The following is a 20100-nucleotide window of genomic DNA, read 5'->3' on the forward strand; positions in this document are numbered from 1 at the left end:
CCAGGGAGTCCATAGACTCATCGAGGGAGAGTGTGCCAACACCACCGAACGATTGGAACCCCTTCCAACTACTAACCGCGCTCAAACTTACTTAACTGAGCCATTAGTAGCAGAGGCTCTACCAATTGACCAACCTTTGTTCGAACTTGTCAAGCTCAGCTATATATCTCATTTTACTTCAAATTGAACGTGATTCTTACTGCTATTCCCTTTGTGTATGTGTCTTCCAAGGATCTCATTTACGCCCACATTTGCATGTTCTCTATTTATTTTCATGTCGTTAATCATGTGCGCATCACTTCTGGAGTATTGCAATTTTTATAGCATGGTGTATATCAAGAGTGAAGTTCATTATATGTACTTACCTGTGTAATAAAAATGCAGGGAAGAGTGGGTATTACAAGTGGAAAACTGCTTAACTTCTCTGGGAACATACTCCACGAGGTATAGAAAGGTTTTCACAGGGAAGCTGATGTACGCAAATTCAATCGTATCCTCCGGTTTCCTTTTATATTGGATTGCAGCTATTTCTGTCGTAACCACAGTTGGACTAAGATCTGAACTTAAATCATTCTTCACGTTCCTGAAACATTTCCAAAGTGATGCTTATGTGGTGGTGTATAATTTTGCCCGATGTAACGTTATTAGATGAATAAACTGGGAGCATGGAAGGTATCTATTGAATGATAGCAAGCAGACTGGGACTTCCAGACATCGTTCTACCAGTATCAAGTGATCTATTGTGTGCCTAGAAAACACTTCCTACATCACTACCACGTTTCGAGCAATGGAAGTAGATACTTTTGCCGACCTGCATGATGGGTACATTAATTCATGATGCTGTCATCATATTCTGGCTCTACCTTCCGCGTGAAATAGTACAGTTGTCACTGGAATTAGTTGGACTAAGAAACTTTTTTCTCTTCTCAAATGATGTTGGTGTCCGCGTGCTTATTGTACCCGTAGCTTACGTTTAGTTGGCAATAGTTGAACTAGAACATAGCGAGGTTGTCTGTTCTTATATACGATTTATGATTGTGGAACGACGCATGCACGTACTAATATGCTCCTTTACAAAAGACTGCAAAGCTGTATAATTGACTGGGTGTTTCTGGTTGTAAATGCATCCTGGACATAGCTGTGGAAACATCTCAGCAGGGCCACAGTTTCTCTGTTACTTTCATCGACGCATTTCATACTGACTATTACTACTGTGCTCAGATTCATTTGGATTGAATTATTGGTAATTTTTATTGTGAGACTGTACTCACACATTATCCTTAATCTTGATTTGCATACTTGCTTGATACAGCTTGAAAACGACCTCACTCTGATTCTAACGAAGCTGGGATCCCAGAGGTGATGCGGGACATTCTCATTAAACTGGCTCCTCAGTGTACATGTTAAATGCGTTTGCAGATTTTAATCAATTTTTGATTTGAGTTTATTTTTAATATTATTTTTAAAATAACTAAAATATAATAAATTGCCGTATAAATGAACCTTGCAGCAAAGATGATATTTAATGGTGAATTTGAAGATACATTATCTCAAGCTGAAATACAGATCTAAAATACATTATGCATTTCTAAATGCTAATCTTAGTCCCTTTCGTTTCTTTTTCATTCATAGAAGAATATTTCATCATTTTCACCTGCTTATATCTTCCCAAATGTAAGCTATTTATATTTTTGATGGTTTGAATTTTATTGTGGATCAATATTTCTTCCTGCGCTGAGATACACAGCAATTCTTTAAATGACATGACATTATTTTAGATCTCTCTAGACAGTGAGCAGATGTGACGAATTGGATGGATGCATCTGTTGTTTCTTACTCTGTGAATTGCCGGATTAGGGGACCCTCAACTTTTCACTTGTCTACTTCTTCAACCATAAGCTATAAACTTTTTTTTTCTTCTAACGCTGCTTTTTCTAAGTTCATTTGCAATCAACAAAATGTATTACACTTTTTGATTAGATTCCGATTTCTTTGTCATTATTTCGCTTACTGAAGATTGGTCTTGAAGAAATGAAATTAAAGTTTCATCTTCAGTTGTCTGAAGATAATTCTAACGTCGACACAAAATGCAAATTCGTGTTTAATGCAAATCCCCACATATTTTCGTCGGGATTTGCATTAAAGAGGTTCATGTTTCGAAAGCATTACATATGTTAGTTGAAGCACAAACAAAATTGTACGAGTAATTATTTTTGATTCTTTTTACCTGGTTTCTTAACTCTTAAAATAAGATTTAAGAACTCAGCACAATACCTAATGAATACGTATTATTATCATTATATCAAGCTCCCACTGAGAGACCTAAATCCCTCAAGAATGACCATGACATTAATTCTCGATTTAAAGTTTTCATGTTTTTGAAGAGTAAACTGGAGAAACACCAACCCTCAATAACTAACACTTCAGCTATATACTGGCAAACGCGACTGTTGCAATGAACTAAACACATAATCATCAATTAATTAATCATTAATTTTCATCCCTGAAGAGAATGAAGAACCTCCATAGCTCAGTCGATATAGACAAAGCCCTTTGGTCGGAAATACCTGGATTCGATTCCCATCAATGGCGTGAGGAACCTTTATGTGGTCTCTTTCAAAGAAAGGTGAGTTAGCCGGTTTCATGGAGGTAGAGGTTTTTTTCATCCGGAAACTCGGATTTTTCGTTCCCCAGAACATGCAAACTGATCCCGTGAACACATACAGCTTACAGTCATAAATATTGCCCCTTTAGGGGGGATGCAGCATATGCGTGACGAACTGGCTGTATTAATTCCTCGTAAGTCCCCTCATTAAGGAAGGGGGGATCTCTCCTAGGGAAAGGATAGGATAGGAAGAGAGTGCCTTGCGCCTGCTCACATTCATGATGTCTCCATTTCATCTCTCCCCCATAATTTAGTTATTTAAATACGCAATATAAACAATATGTATACATGTAGAAATGTATTAGTTGTACTTTTTTTTTTAAACCTCTTAATGCCCAATAGTTAGCTTCTGACCCTGTTATGAAGCCTGATGCAAACTAGGTTCTGTAATTACAAAAAATTTACCAACTCTACATTATGATGTATATTACCATGTTCCTAATGTACCATTTTAGTAGCATGCTTTTTTCTTAATCTTATTTTGCTGTATTTTTTTCTTCTCTTCGGTTCTTAAGACAGGTTGAGTCCCTCATGGATAAGAGCCTTCCATCGTTTTCTATACAAAGCAAGCTCTTTCGCATACCAACAGCTTCGAAAGTCAATACAGTTCCAAGGGCTTTATGACACGTTAATTTTGGTCTTCTCTCAGGATTACTTCTTCCTCTAGGATTATAGGCGCTGTATCTTTCTCACTGGTCGGTATATGTGGGTGAAAGTTTTCTTCTTTAAAGATATTAGAGAAGTAATTGTACCAGATGTGTTCTATTTCTCTAATGTTTCTAGTTACCTTGGCTTAAGAATCTCTTTCAGGTGATTGGTGAAGGAATTTCACTATGCATTCCTTTCAATGAATATTCTGATTTCCCGTTTATTGTTGCATTAATATTATTCCCCTAAGAGTTGGCATCATTCAGAAACTTTTGACATTTTCACATGACAGGTTTATTCTCTATAGTCAGCGTTTTCGGATTATTGTGCCCACAGTTCTACCATTATTATTAATATTTTAACTTTTCACTAAGGGATCTAAATCCATCAAGGGTGGTTTGCGGCATTAATTCCCAATTACTTCAAAGCGTTCTAGACTCTAGAACGCTTTGAAGTGGTATAAAACATGAATAGAGTCTAGACTCTATTCATGCTTTATACCATGGATCTAATGTGCCAGTTTACGACACCTTTCATAGGTTAGATAGTCATAAAAAGTTATTGTCAGTTATAGGAAGAAAGTTACAGAAAAATTAAGAGAATTTTATCACAATGATAGTTACGGTATATATCCGAATTCGTCGACTATATCATTTTAAGGAGATGATATTTGGTGGTCGTCTCTCCATTGTCAGTATCCTCTTGAAAGTTTTACCATCATAATCGGTCACTTGAAGTGAAGGCCATCAAATTAGGTAATGTTGTTATTTCTAAAAATGTGGTCTTTTGTACAGAACAAATTACTGTTGGTTCTTGAAAGTCCGTAAGAAGGAGGAAAAGAAGAAGAAAAAAAAATGCTTTTAGATACCGTTTTGACAATGTTTTAAAAATAAATATCTTTGTATTCGAATGAAGAGAAACTAATAAAGATATGAAATATAGTATTCATTATATACAACAGATTTCTAAACACTGTGAATGTTTTTAACATTCAGATATTAACACAAATATTTATTTTTTACTTTAATAGTCAATAGCTAATTTTATTAATGATTTCTTTCGTTTCATAATATATTGATAGTATTTCTGAAGCTATTGAAATAAAGGCGTGTATTACAGTATAATTACAAGACTTTGCTCTGTATTCAGCTACGCAGCATATCACTTAAGTTGCAAATACAGATTTTGTGTCTGCTCTTGTTATACGTCATCCATGACGTAGGTTCTCCTGAGCAGATTCATATGGATTACAAAAGCCAGCTGTAAAATTTTCTCTCCTTTTTTTTTGCAGCTGCCTTATAATCTAGTTATATTCAGTGTCTAAATATGCCGTTAGCAGTCATAATGCCATAATTAACCTTAATTAGTTAGGTAAATAGAAGATTAAATTATTGTTGAGCTTAATTGCATTTATTAGCTTCATGACGTGCTGCAGAATTCCATCTTGACCATCTGGAGATGCCAGAAGTAAACTCAAATGCACGCGCACACACACACGTTGAACGATGATTTAGCATTATAAACAAAATTGGCCGTTATCGTTAGTCGCTAATAATTGCTGTGTACATCTGTATAATAGTTGACAATGCATCTGTAAAGTTTTGTTTAGCTGAAATTAACTAGCACTCGCTAATAAATTAATTATCTGAAACGTCCAGGCGAGCAATAGAACAAAAGTACAACACAACTGATTATTGCAACTGGCTGATGCATGCTGTTATCCGAGAAAAAAAAATGCTATTTAAAAGAGTGATGCAGATCATAGATTTCTAAGCTATTGCCTCTAAGGACATACTGTTTCAGTAAGATAAATCTTATACATAAGAGGTACTCCAAGTAATTCTCTTTTTTTGCGTTTCTTTTCTGCAATCTGAATTTTAATTAAGATTTTGGTTTATGAGAAACAAAATTAAATTGGATTTCATTGGGAGTTAGATCGATTAATGTTCTGTAATTCTTTTTTCTTTCAAGATTCTTTCAAGAATGCTTCTCTGGCAATTTCTTAATTGAAATCCAATAAAAGATGGCTTTCATTGTTTGTTTGTTTACTGTTCGAAACACTGATGGCGTTGCAATCAACCGCTTTGCTTTCTACTTCAATCAAGGATACTTCCATGTTATTGTGACTTGGTATAAGACTTCGATATCACGAAAATACCACATACGATACCGCTATTTTTGTTTCCATTTTGCGTATCGAATATTATTTAAACAGTATATTAAAGATTTAAAACCAATTCATGTATTCTTATAAGTTGTTTTTGCAACTAAAGATGAAGTAATCACTCTCATTGCTGATGGAAACAGACAACAACGAAAACAATCAGCGAACACATGGAAACCTGAGAGGAATATAGAATATATAAGATTAACTAGTCTGTTATGATATTCATTAGATTTATACGAAGCTAAATTACTTAGTGTAACAGGCTATTGGACCTAATACCTGAAGGAAAATGGAATGGGTTGGGATACATATAAAAAAAGGCGGCATCTCCAGTACTTTTAAATGGCATTTAATTATTTACATTTTACATTAGGTTAGATTAGTTAGGAAAATGGCTCAGTTATGTTTTGCAGCAAAAAAAGTTCTTAAGGCAGAAGAATAACGCAAATAATTATTTCAGCTTAATCTCGAATCGTAAATAATAATTTTGAGCATAATCTTGGAAAGGATTATTTAGAGAAAATGAAATGGAACTGGATTATTCCTCGTGAAATAGTCATGGTGTTTACATATTCACAGTGTTCACCTGAGAAAGAGCTCACCTGCGTGATTACTTTTACCGACAACATGCTTTGTTAGGCTTGATTACGCTGATTGAATATGCAGATCTTGGAGTGAAGCTGAACGGCGTGACATATACCGCGCGTGTCAGCAGCGAAACTTGAAAATATGCGTTTCCAGACAGAATTTCCGAATAGTATAACCATTGTTTCGCATTCACACCATTGAAAAGACTCAATATAATCGATAATTGATCTGTCCGTTATGAGGCGGCTTCACTCATGCGCTGGAGGATGAGAGTTGGAAAAGCGTGAGTGAACAGGAGGCAGGCGAAAACCTTTAATATTGCGTAGTTGTCGAGCTTGCAGAACTCGACAGATGATCTTCATCTCATCTTCCTAAATCGGTTTTTCTGCTTGTGCGATTCGACTGTAATCTAGCATTTGCAGGCGGATAGAAAAGTTAGATCACCATACGTTCTTTGTAAAGAATACTAAAATCTCGGTAGATCATTTTTCATAGGTTATTGGTGGGTGTGTATGTGGGGGAGGGGGAGGGGCTAAGATACGTTCTCGACTAACCATGAAAATAAAAAGGTAGTCAAATACTGACGTTTAGAGTTTGTTGATAAATCATCATTGAATAAAAATACCCTTAAAAGGATTAAAAATTGTGTTACATAAACCACTCGTATGCGTAGTCGCCCACTATATTAAGCTCACTGGATCAGTTGTGATTAAGATTTTAATTGCAGGAAGAAAAGAAGAGGGACGGACTATTCAGTTGATTAGTTTACTTAAATCGAAATGGTTGAATTAAACATTTCGTAAAGACCGAACTACAGTGTCTCTCCCAGTTGTGAATTATTTCTTATTCCAGTTTCTGCCTGAATTATTTATTTATTATTTTATTTTATTATTTTTTATCATCCCCACACACGAGAGGTCTTAAGACCTATAATACGACAGCGCCTTATGTTTTTTATTTATTTTTATTTATTTACAAGAGCTACATTTGAATTGCTCTTCTCATTTGTGACTGTTTTCTTTCTTTATTTCCCCCCTTTTTGAGTGATTAGCATTCTTGATAAAGCTGAAATAAACTCTAAAAACTAAACGTGTCGATTACCTGATTTAAGCGGCTCTTTGTGTGAAACTAATGCTCTTAGCATCTCTATTCACGCTAAGTATGCGGTCTAGAAATTTTGTTTTGCACGTCTGATTCTATACTTATCTCGTAGAATAGGCAGAAATCCTATTACCTCATTTATAATGCATAAACGAGGGAATAGGGGAATAGACTAATTGATCGAATGATCAATTAGTCTATTTTGTCACCTGTCACATGAGATACTGGTACATATATTTGTAATGTCTGCAGAGGCATGTATTCTTCGGTTGGCTTTCCTGTTTAGCTGTCCTTTCTAGAAATTTCCCATCCTAGACGGCATTTCGAACCTTAGATTTCTCTCTCTCTCTCTCTCTGTCTGTCTGTCTTCAAGGCAAATGAAGACTGGCAGAATCTTTCAATCAGAGACGTATTGAGTATTGAGTATATAGATTAGGAACCTTGACAGTTTCTTTTGGAACAGTTGCTTCTAAAGAAGAGGGATGAGAACCTAGCTACACAGTAAAATCAAAACCACACTATATTAAATTACGATACAGCAGAAATTTAATAAACTAATATCAAAAATGAGACAGTTGATATGCCTTTAGTATTATGCCGCGTGTCTACTTCTTGGCAGAGCATTTACATACAACTTGTCTTTTATTAAATACAATACAGTAAAGCTTTCAAAAGCGGAGAATGGAAAGTGCCGGAAATCGAATCCACTTCCAGATGGAAAGACTCGGAAATTTGGCAGCACCTGCTCATTTCCGGTCACAAGTTAGGAATATCCGCGGCTTGTGAAAAATGTCCTTACCAAGAGTTCATCACTTCGGAATGAAATTTTATTAAATTCGCTAAAGTTATACTGTAAAGCTTGTTTGGAGTAAGATGCTATCTCGAGATATGATGAAATTGTTCTTCCTCTGTTAAGCCAACCCTCACTGTTATGGCTTCTGAATTAATGGAAATCATTCCTTCGTTCTAACAGTAAAAGTAAAGAACGTATATCCAAAGTAAAAGTAATTTTACTTTGGATATACTTTCAGGTGCAGATTTTAGTGACCTTAGCGAAATACAGGCTCTGCATCTTACATTGCATTTGCAAACATTGCAATTACTAGTCATTATTATTATTATTATTATTATTAGCCTTTCGCCAGGAAACATAAGCCCAACTAGAGCGGCAACAGTATGAACTCGGCGAATTATGATTATCTCATTCCTAGTGCATATTCACAACCGAACGTAACGCTACTGCAAAATATTTGTTCCTGGCCGGTTTCGAAAGTAAAAAGTGAGCATCCGGAGTGTACATGTTTGGCATGGCTCTTATTTTGGCATCGAGTTATGGCCGAAGCAGCTAAAGCTATTTAGGCCGGTGTAATATTATGCCTGTTAATTATTCTGGTCGGTTTATCTGATTTTTGCTTTTCTATCACTATCTGTTTCTCTTCACTATCACTAATTTACATATCTTCATATATCCGTTATTATTTTATTATTAATTGTCCATTAGTATCAAATTAATCAATAATAATAATTAACAAACAACACTAATGCATTCAAAAGTGTTAACTGCGTGTCTTTAGTATTAATCAGCATATATTTATTTAGTCTCGTTAAAACTAACAGTAAACCCTGATAAAAACAATGCGAGTATAGAAATGTACAAACGATTCCACACGTATACTAAGTTATCCCTCCTCTTCTTTATTATTGCTATTATTATTATTGTTATGAATCTACCCAAAAGTTGTAAATATTAAGCACACACACGATAGAAACATGAATGATGGAATGAAGGTAGAAGCCTGCTCTAGAAACCAAACATGGAACTTTTCATTGATACTTCATTCTTCGATTACGCAGGCTAGCAGCCTTACACTTGGTGATTAAAAATCATCTATAATTCTAAAGGCATCAAAATCATGTCACAACGAGATCCTAACTCATAGCCTCTACGTATGAGAGAGCTTAAATGTTATCCAAATTGACAAACTAGGACGTCGATACTGATTGATACAGAAATATTCGTATCGGCCTTTGGTAACTCTCTTTAATTAGTCACTGTATTAAAATAAGTTTAAAGTACTTATTTATAATATACAGAGTGATAAAAAACGAAGTATCCCTATTTAAAGCCTTGTGGAGCGCCATCCAGTCTACCTAAACTACCTAAACCAAATACTGATCCAAATTTCCACATGACGCACAATTGTGCGTCATGTGGAAATTTGCCACCAGGTGCGTAGTTAACTCTAAATGCATGGAATTCGCATATCATCACGCAACTTAAGATGGACACGGGATTTTTCCCCTTCATTCTAGTTGTTAATATCATCCACAGTGATTTCATTAACCTTGCACCAACGTGCTTTGCTCGAGAAGCTGTACTCCCTAAACAACTGCAATGCTATTGCTGCAGTCCGCGAATTTCGTCGCTTGAACAAATGTCAACGAGGTCCACTATCTCCGTGTGCTCTGCGATGAATGATTAGTCATTTTGAAGAAACGGGATCGTTGGGAGTTTGACCTGGCAGATGTTGCAAACCAATCAGTTCACAACAAGTGAATGAAGTTGCTACTGCCCGTGTGGGCCATTAATAACAGCGATGGTGTTCCTGCAGTGTGACTCATGGGTGTGTCTAACTATCTGGAAAATTTACGGAATATTCTGCATTTCTACCCATTCAAGATAACCCTGACACGGGAGTTTCGCCGTCAACTCCTGTGTCAGGAGTTGGACGCTGCGTGGCCGTAGATGATTTTGTGGAGAGATGAGGCTCACACCTGAACAGAGCTGCGAATACCCACAGTTGCCAAGTATGAGCTATGCAAAACTCCTGTGTAATCCAACAAATTCCTTTGCATTCACCCAAAGTTACTGTCTGGTGCTGGTTTACAGCTTCCTTTATCATTGGACCATTCTTCTTTGAGGACATTTGCCATTCCGGTCTTGTGACGATATGATAAACAATCAGTGCAGCGCCTGTGCATGGATTCAGTCATTTTCATGCAGGATGGAACACCTCCACTAGCCGTCGATTCGTACAGGAGGTTCTTAGAGAACATTTCATGGACTCCAGATAACTTGCCAGCGCTGAAAGACAGCATATTAACACAGCATGTTCTCAACAGCAGTCCCAGCCAGCTGCGTTCTGCCGTTGAACACACTGTGCAAAGGATGCAGGGAAGGGCAGCATATTGATCAGTGCAGCCCGTGAATGCATAATGAAAGTGAATAAAAATACAATAAAAATGCTTGTGTCGCTTTTCTCCTTCTTACGGACACAGAAAAATTACTACATCTGCATTCAGTACACCATACGGCGCCACCTACTGGTATAAATGTATTCCTGCGAAGTTATTCAGCATATAGATCACTGGGTGGCGCTCCACAATGCCTTAAACAGGGATACTTTAATTTTGATCATCCTGTATAATAATTCTCCAAATTACAGTCGATATCAGGCAAGCTATTATTAGATACACAACATTTATATGACTCATTCCTAAATTTATCTAAATTGTTCAGCCCGCCCCCTTTGTTGAACATTCTACTATTCTGTACAGTAACTATAAAATAGCAAGCCTTATTTTTTTTTCTGCACGGACTTTTTATTATACGCTCCAATGAGATTAAAATGCCTCGCTCAAGTCTTCTACTGCATGCTAGATAATATAAAATAGTGGTAATAATATTTCCTAACACTAACTAGAATTTATTTGTATATGCTGATGTACGGTCGAATTTGTTCGAACTTAGGTAGTAGTTAGCATCCATATAGTTTTAGCTTTTCGTGTGGAAATTGTTAGGCAGTCGGTTTCAATCTTTCACCATCGCCGAAATCGAATACATTTCTGCTGCGTGCTAGATAAGATAAAAAATAATTATATAATTTTGCATAGCCGAAATGAAGCCTTTTGGCTCTTCATTTTAGTAAGTAACATCTATTTACATTGACTTTTTTTTTTGTTTCATGAACAAGCATATGCTACAAAGACTCTCGCTAAGCCCTTGGTTCACTAAATCGATTGTTTTTAACACACTCCTGGTAAGCAACATATCTGGATCCTTAAAATAGTGCTCACCACATTTGCGATAGTCTTTTCCAAATGGTGGATCGCTCCTCCTAGGCGAACGAGGTTTAATCAACAGCACAGAGAGCAGGGTCTCTCTTTCTCTGACATTTATTTGTGAATGTCGTTTATACTAAAACACATATTTTAAATTTCGTTTGCCAGATAATATAAAGCTAAACTTTGGTTCACAAACTGTAAACATATAAAAATACCATAAAGTGCGAGTTGTAAATATAATATTTGCAACAATGTTTGTACAGCAAAATTAATGCAAATCACTTATCCCTTACATTCCGATAGTCATTATTTAAAGTTTGCTAAAATAAAGATCATGCATTTGCTATTTTAAACGTCATTTTATTAATGATTAATTATGCTTAAGATGCGCATTAATTCTAACACTGTGCGAATTTCTTAATTAAGAATACTCTTAATTAAGAAATTAAGAACCTGCCACCATTAAAATATTCGGAAAGGAACTAAACCTCCGCATTCCAGGAATTTCTCACATGTGCGTATTTAAGAAACTGCGACCCCATCATAGGGGAAGTCTATATATATATATATATATATATATATATATATATATATATACATATATATATATATATATATATATATATATATATATATATATATATATATATATATATATATATATATATATATATATATATATATTATTAATAAGGTGCTATTTATATAGAATATTCAATTGAAGTAAAACAAAAAAAAACTAATATTTCCATTCTTAAGTTGTTGTTTTTTTTTGTTTAATTTTATTTCGATATTTTCTTTTTTTTTTTTGTATCGTTAAAAGAAATTTATTTCCAAGCCATATTCTGCATTTTAAATAAACTTATATAAAAGAATTTTTCACGATTATCTGAAAGTTCGAAATTCTTATTAAAAAAAAAAAGAAGAAGAAGAAAAAAAAAAGATAAATTGCAGTGGCTATTCGTTTTCCTGATTGCAGTCTTCCAAGGAAATCCAGGACAGGTGTAGAAATAGCTTTGTTCACGTAACTTCTAGCACCAAGAAGAAGAAAAAAAAAAGAGTAAGTCTGTCCATTGTATGTGTAACCTTCTTTTCCCCTGGAGACACCGACTTTCCCATTAATCCCCCCGGAGTACAGGTTCTTCAGTCTCTCTGTTCTATGCACGGGAGACATAGCGATGTCCGACAATAGATTCCCATCTAGGCATTCCTCGCTTGATTTGCATAAGAAACGACTGCTGTTCTGGCACCGTTAGTGCGCTCCTATATTTAATGCAACCTGCTGCTGCTGTATTGGAAGCTTCATTCAGAGCGAAGTGGGAGATAAATGCGGACGCCATGGACGTGATCGCGGGCAAACAATGATCGCGGTCGGAGCTACATTTCATCTCTTCTCGCACAGCGAAAACCTTCGATAACCTCAAATGGACGGCCATTTAGAGAGGAAATGGAAGCCCCCAGCGAGCGGCGGTTTGCCGTCTACAGATGGACGACCTGCAATGAAGCCAAGATGATGGGGTCGCAGTTTCTTAAATACGCACATGTGAGAAATTCCTGGAATGCGGAGGTTTAGTTCCTTTCCGAATATTTTAATGGAGGCAGTGTGCAATTTTAGTGCCTTCCAGATCATCTTAAAATTGTGATGCTGGAGGTATTGGAGAAAAGAGAGAAGGAGAATGCATATTACGATGGTATTAATAAAGAGTCGAAGACAAATCCTGTTAGGGATGGCAAAATTGATTGTCACAAAAACGAAGGAAATGATTCTTCACTGCCGTAACGGATAATTCTAATTCAGTTATTTATTCTCTTGTAAAACGAACCCAACATCTATAAATAATTTGCACAAACTAGACTTCTAATTTAAAATGTATAATTGTTGCAGATTAAATGAAAAACCTTTAAACTTCCCTAAATATTTGTTAGGTTTTAAGTGCGTTTTTCCCCCGCACAATGTGTAATTCATCTATTAGATTCGCGTTGCTATTTTGCACGCATATATTAATTCCACCATTGCTTGACAGATTTTTAATAAAATTCAGTATTAGAGATTCTTTCAATAATTTATCGAAATGTTTAAACTTCATGGAAATAGCCATTTTCCGATTCTGAATTTGGCAAAACGTTTCAATACGATACAGAATAATAATAGTTGTTTTGCTTAGTTAGATACAGCATATAGTAAAATTTGCTGGTTCAGATTTTTATTAATATTTGCTATGTCATTTCTTTAATTTAAATTGGAACCATATTTAGCGGAAAAAATTGACAAAGCAATCCGATACTATAAAAAATTATATGTTGCACATTACAACGTGTCATGAGTGCTTTAAGCTAAAATGGATCTAGGCGTGCAATTGTTGTGTTCTCATATGTGAAGTAATGAATTACGTCACCACATAAGAATGTTCTTGAGAAACACTTTTTTTTATTGTCTCGAATAATTTGCTTACTGGTTATATTTGAAACAAATGTATTTGAATATAGTGAGATTCACAATTTAATGTAAAATAAATTCTTTCCCTCTCTTGTTTCCTTCTTTCATAATTATGTCTTTATAGTGTTTGAAATAAGAGTATTTCATTCCATGATCATTTCACTATAACTTAACATTTTTAATGTACTGCATACCTTATTTCTTATTTCTTTGATATAACAGCAGCGCTAGTAAGTTCATTGCTTCATTTCTTTTAAATGAACTTTTATTCAGAAGTCCGTTAAATTATCTTAAAATAAGTTTGCTGCGATGTAAACAACTCATTCTTCTTTGTATGTTTTTTGCTATTGTATGTTTTCATCATAATTATATTTTCTTTTCTTTCATAATTTCGCTTTTTTATTGGCTGTTTTATTTTTCCTTCGAACATATAATCGATGCCTTCCTGTGTTTTTCTTGTTAGCATCCACTGCTCAAATTTTTCTTTCTTCTCCGTCCCCGATCCAAAAGGAAGTGAAGAGATTAATAGCTCCATTTGCTGAAGGGGAAAGAATACATTTAACGATTTGGATACCGACGACGAAAAATATAACGATGTTCTTCCTTTTTTATTTTTTATTTTTTGATTCTTTCTCTTTTTTTTTTTTTTTGTTCCTTCTTTAGGCAGCAAGATAAAATTGATTGTGGCTACTTTAAAAAAGTGGACTCATCGGATACGATTTTCTGACTTGCTCATATATGGGGTGATTATCTGACAGGATATACTTTAACGAAACAGCCTTATGTCACGATACGTTTCATCAGTAGTTCACAGATTTAGAACCATTCTATGTCTGATAACTTATTACTTCTGTTTCTTAATTTTACCATCTTTTAAGATGGCATTGCACAGTTATCAGCAGAATTTAACTACTTACAGACATGAAATTACCAGGTCGAAATACCAAAAATTTAACAACTTCAAAAATGAAATTAATAAATCTTACAATGAGAATTTGATGACACTGGTCAACAAATGAAAAGTTTTTTTCCCCTTCAAAATGAATATAATTTAGTTGATTTTAGTACATTTTGAAATCTAAAAAAAAAAAAAAAAAAAAACTTAAATCTAGTTAGTCACTTGGTTGCTCTTTGGCAGTTTGTAATTCTAGGTGGACTAGAATTAAAAACTCAGTTTCAGTTTGTTTAGTGTAAAGTTTGATGTTTGCTGTTTGCTTTAATGTAAGACATGATTCGAACGTTTCTGGAACACTACTGAATCTGTCTTACATTAAGGAATACTATAACGCAAATTCGGTTTGTTCTAGTTCTCACTTGCACTCAAACATCTGATTTTTTTTTTTTTTTTTAATTTTTGACCGTGTCACATACTCGTATATGTTGTTTGTTACTAGTGTTAAGCATCGACACGTTACTTGCGCCATGGTTGCACTCATAAAGCTGCGATGCATTATTTGCATTCTTTTCAAGTTAATTTGCCTTCGTGGATTTAGAAGAAAGACTGGTCTACTGCTTTTTGGAATAGTTATTTGGAGAGAACCAAAGGGGTCATATAACAGATCGAACCTCTGTTTAAATAATAAATTCATATCATATCTGACCTTTGAATCTGCCATAAGACGAAACTGATCTTTAAATTTTTCAGTTTTTGTTCCACCTACATCTCAGAATATTGCAGCATTGACCGATGACGAAATTTCTGTTTCCGGTGCGAATAGGAAATCATCGTCATCAAATGAAAACATTTCACGAAGGTGCCAAAGAAAACTTCATTTCAATGAACATAAGGGGCATGCCTTATTCAAAAGTTTTCTTTCTTTCTTCATAGGAAGAAGGAACATTAGAGATTTGAATTTATCTAAACGACAGTCTGAACTTTTGGATCTCGTTTTCAACAATAGAACTTATTAGCTCCAGGAACGAAACGATCTGTTTTTGAAATAGAAACGAAATTTTAGTTGAATATTTGAAAACATACAATGAAATTTGTTACCGTGACGTAGATGTCCTTTTTAGAGAAATGAATGAAAGTTTAAGAACTAACAAGCGTGAACTATTCTGGAACAAGATTAAAGCAGTTTTGTTTCATAATAGCCTTCCGTACTTCCGTATGAGAAGTACGGAAGGCTTCTCATACTTACAAGAAGTATAAAAGAAAATATGCCCAAGTTGATGAAAGTAATAAGGTGGAAGGACTAACTACCAGTTGTGCCGATTTAAAAACAATTACACAACTGCTAGGCATGCAAGGAACATTTACAAAACGCTGGTGCTTTTTTTTTATTGTTTAGAGGAGAGCAAGCAAACGACGAAACATTCCATCAAGAAAAAAAGGCCTACTAGAAAAGCTTTTACCCCAGGAGGAAAGACCATGAACCACAGGCTCTTTATTGATTTCCAAGAAAATATTTCTGCCGTAAATGCATAATTAGCATTGATTCTCATGAAAAACGTGGCTAAAGCAACATGGACCCACATTCTCTTCTAAACTACAAGATTTACCATTTCAGAAGCCAAACTTGAGGAAGTTATATATTTGCTGGATCTCAAATGAATGAATTTAAAAGATAAAAACGTTTATTTAATTTCTGTCTAGACTTATTTTCTGGATAAAGAAGCTCAAATGAGAATGAAGTAAATGGAACTTTTTACACGGTAACATCATGGTAAAGGAATATGTAATGCTAGTAAAAAGGGACTGCTGTGAGATTCTTCAAAGAGAAACACACGAAAACTTAGCAGTACGAAAAATGAAGTATTTTTACACTTTTTAAAATAAAAATTGTGTATATTTGTACAACTATTTTTGTATTAATATTGTTAATATGTCAGAAAGAGAGTACCGTTGTTAACTTAGGGTATATCAGTGACAACTAAGTTCCTTTGACCGAGACATCTGCTGTGAGTAGCTAACCGCAGTTAAATTATAATCGATCCTCTTCACGTTGCCTTGTCTTGAGTATCATTTTAATTTTAACGTTTATATATACGAGGGTGGTCTGAAAAGTTTTCGGCCTAACAATGAAAAAACGAATTTATAATTTCAAAATTATTTTTATTTTTCAACGTAATCTCCCTTAAGACTAATACATTTATTCCAGCGAGGCTCCAGTGCCATTATCCCGTCGCTGTAGTGGTTCTCAGTAAGATCTGCAAAATACCCTCTACAGCTGCAATCACTGCTTGATTCGAAGAAAATCGCTGACCAGTGAGCAAGAGTTTTAATTTTGGGAAGAGACAGGAAGTCAGAGGGAACCAAATCTTGGGAATAGGGTGGATGTTCCAACAATTCATAATGCAGATCCCTAAATTTTCCCATTGCCAAAAACACCTTTGTGGGCAGGTGCATTGTCCTGATGAAAGATGATTTTTTTCTTCTGCAAAACAGATCTTTTCTCACGAAGTTTTACGTCTAGTCTGGTTAAAAGATCGTAATAATATTCCCCGGTTATTGTTTTACCTTTTTCAAGATAATTAATAAACAAAATGCGTTTAGCATCCCAAAACACCAATGCCATGACCTTTCCTGTTGATGGAACCGACTTTGTCTTCTTTGGCGCTGAACAACCGGCTTCTGTCCACTGTTTTGACTGCTGTTTGTTATAGTGAATCCAAGTCTCATCCATAGTAATAAATCGACGCACAAAATCAGTTTTATTCTTGTTAAAACGCTCCAAGCATTGATCAGAGATTTTTATGCGAGTGCGTTTTTGATCTGCAGTGAGCAAGCGCGGCACTCAATCTTGCGCAAAGCTTTTCATTTGCAATTCTTCATGCAAATTTTATCCTATACGGTCTTTTGAAATGCCTATAGTCTCAGCAATTTCCCTCACTTAGACTCGCCGGTCATTCAATACCATATCGTGCACTTGATCAATGATTTCTGGTTGTTACACTTTTTGGCCGTCCTTCACGCGGATCAACTTCAAGGCTGTACGGCCACGTTTACACTCGGCAACCCATTTCTTAATTGTCGAAAACGAAGAAAAATTTTTGCCCATAAACTTTTATGAACTTCGAATGAATTTCTTTTCTCGTTAAACCTTCTTTTACAAATAGTTTAATTACCGCACGATACTCAATTTTATCTGGAGAATAAAATTCTTAAACTCAGAGCAGACGTGAGCAATTTGAAAAACCTTAAGGAAAAGAAGCTGAAAAACACAAAAATCCGAAATAACCTCATAAAGAGATAATACTGGAACACAACCTATTGATGAAGTATTAGAGGAAGTGAAGCAAAAATAGTTGCAATTGCAGCTAAAATAAGAAGATACAGTGCATGCATTGAATTTGCGCGAAACATCAAAATTCGATGTTTCGCGCAAATCAGCACCAGTTTTACAAGAAAATTGATTGCTGCAGGAATGATAACCTTAAAGAAAATATAAATATAAATACAAAAGACAAAGAAAATACACTAAAGTTTTGGAAAAATCTATGGGACAACCCTAAGAGGCACAATAACAAGGCAAAATGGATTGAACAAATTACGAACGAATCTCAAGAACGAAAAATGGACCAACTGAAAATAACAACTGAAATGGTTCAAAAGCAAGCTAAAAAAATAAAAAAATGGTCAACACCCGGAAAGGATGAATTACATGGCTACTGGTTGAAATATCTAAGAGGCTTACATGAAAGACTTGCTAACCAATTTTATGATGTTTTAGAAGGAAAAAGCAAAGAAGAGTGGCTCACAGCAGGGAAAACGTTTTTGATCATAAAGAAAAAGGTCCAAACCCAGAAAACTTCCGATCAATAACCTGCCTGCCAACAACTTTTAAGCTACTCACAGGCATACTAGCTGATAAAATATACAGCTATCTTAAAGCAAATTCTCTTCTCCCAGTTGAAGAAAAAGGTAACAGCAAAAATCCAATAGGCACAAAAGACCAATTGCTGATTGATAAAGTGATTCTTAAAAATTACAAACGTAGAAAAACCAACCTTCATATGGCTTGGATAGATTATAAAAAAGCGTTTGATTCAGTGCCTCATAGTTGGATTTTAAAATGCACAGAACTATTCGGTATTAGCGAAAACGTGCAAACATTTTTGCAATCCAGCATGAAAAACTGGAAAACAACGTTGGTTATAAATAGAGAAGAAATTGGAGAGGTAAACATAAAAAGGGGCATCTTTCAAGGAGACTCATTATCTCCTCTATTGTTTATATTGTCATTGATCCACTTAACTAGAATTTTAAATAAAACTGCTCATGGTTATCAAACTGCGCAAAAGAGTGCAAAGATATCTCACCTTTTATACATGCACGATCTGAAGTTGTATGCAAAATCAGAGAATGAACTCGGATCGTTGCTAAACACTGTGCACATATTCAGTCAAGATATATCAATGGGTTTTGGCTTAGACAAATATGCAATTGCTGGAATAAAAAGAGGAAAGTTTGAAGATATGAACGAAATCGAGCTGCTCAGTGGTGAAATAATCAAGGTAATAAAATTCGAAGACAGCTACAAATATTTGGGAATTTTAGAAGCATCACAAATTCTGCACAATAAGATCAAAGAAAGAACTAGAGCAGAATACATAAGACGATTAAGAAAACTCCTTAAGTCAATGCTTAATGGTGGAATTTTGAAAAAAAGCAATTAATACCTTTGCCATACCTGTTCTGAGATATTCAGCAGGCATTATTGAATGGACACAGCTAGAGATGGAAGATTTAGATCGAAACACTCGAAAATTAATGACAATGCACCATGCCCTCAATCCTCGCAGTGACATTGATAGGCTATATCTATCACGCAAAAAAGGAGGTAGAAGATTATTACAAGTGAAGCAAGTTATTGAAGAATAAAAACGAAATTTAAATGATTATCTGCAGCAAACAACAGAAAAATTTCTAATTGAGGTAAGGAAAGAGAGTTTATTTAAACACATGAGACAAAATTGGAATACAAACCAACCAAGTAAAAGTGAGAACTGAAAGATGGAAAAATAAGGTATTGCATGGAAAATACCTTCACAGCATAGAGGACAGCGCTGACAGCAACTTGACCTGTTAATGGTTGATAAATGGAGCACTAAAGAAAGAAACAGAATCGGTAATTTTTGCATCACAAGAACAGGCCATTAAAACCAACGTTATGAAAGCAAAAATACAAAAAATTCAAGAAGACAGTAAATGTAGATTGTGCAAAGAAAAGGAAGAAACGGTAGACCACATTATAAGTGGATGCAGCAAAATCGCACAAATTGAGCACCGTAAAAGGCATGATAACGTAGCTAAGATAATCCAGTGGCATTTATGTAAAAAGTATGGGTTTGAAGTATCTGAAGACTATTGGAAGCATAAAGTTCACGAGAAAGTAGTTGAGAATGAAAAAGCTAAAATACTCTGGAATTTCAAAATCCAGACTTACAAAAGCTTGGAATGTAATACACCCGATATCACAGTGGTTG

The sequence above is a fragment of the Typopeltis vanoorti genome, chromosome 6, assembly GCF_054136105.1.
Source record: "Typopeltis vanoorti isolate ZY-2024b chromosome 6, IOZ_Tvanoo_1.0, whole genome shotgun sequence".
Taxonomy (NCBI): Eukaryota; Metazoa; Arthropoda; class Arachnida; order Uropygi; family Thelyphonidae; genus Typopeltis; species Typopeltis vanoorti.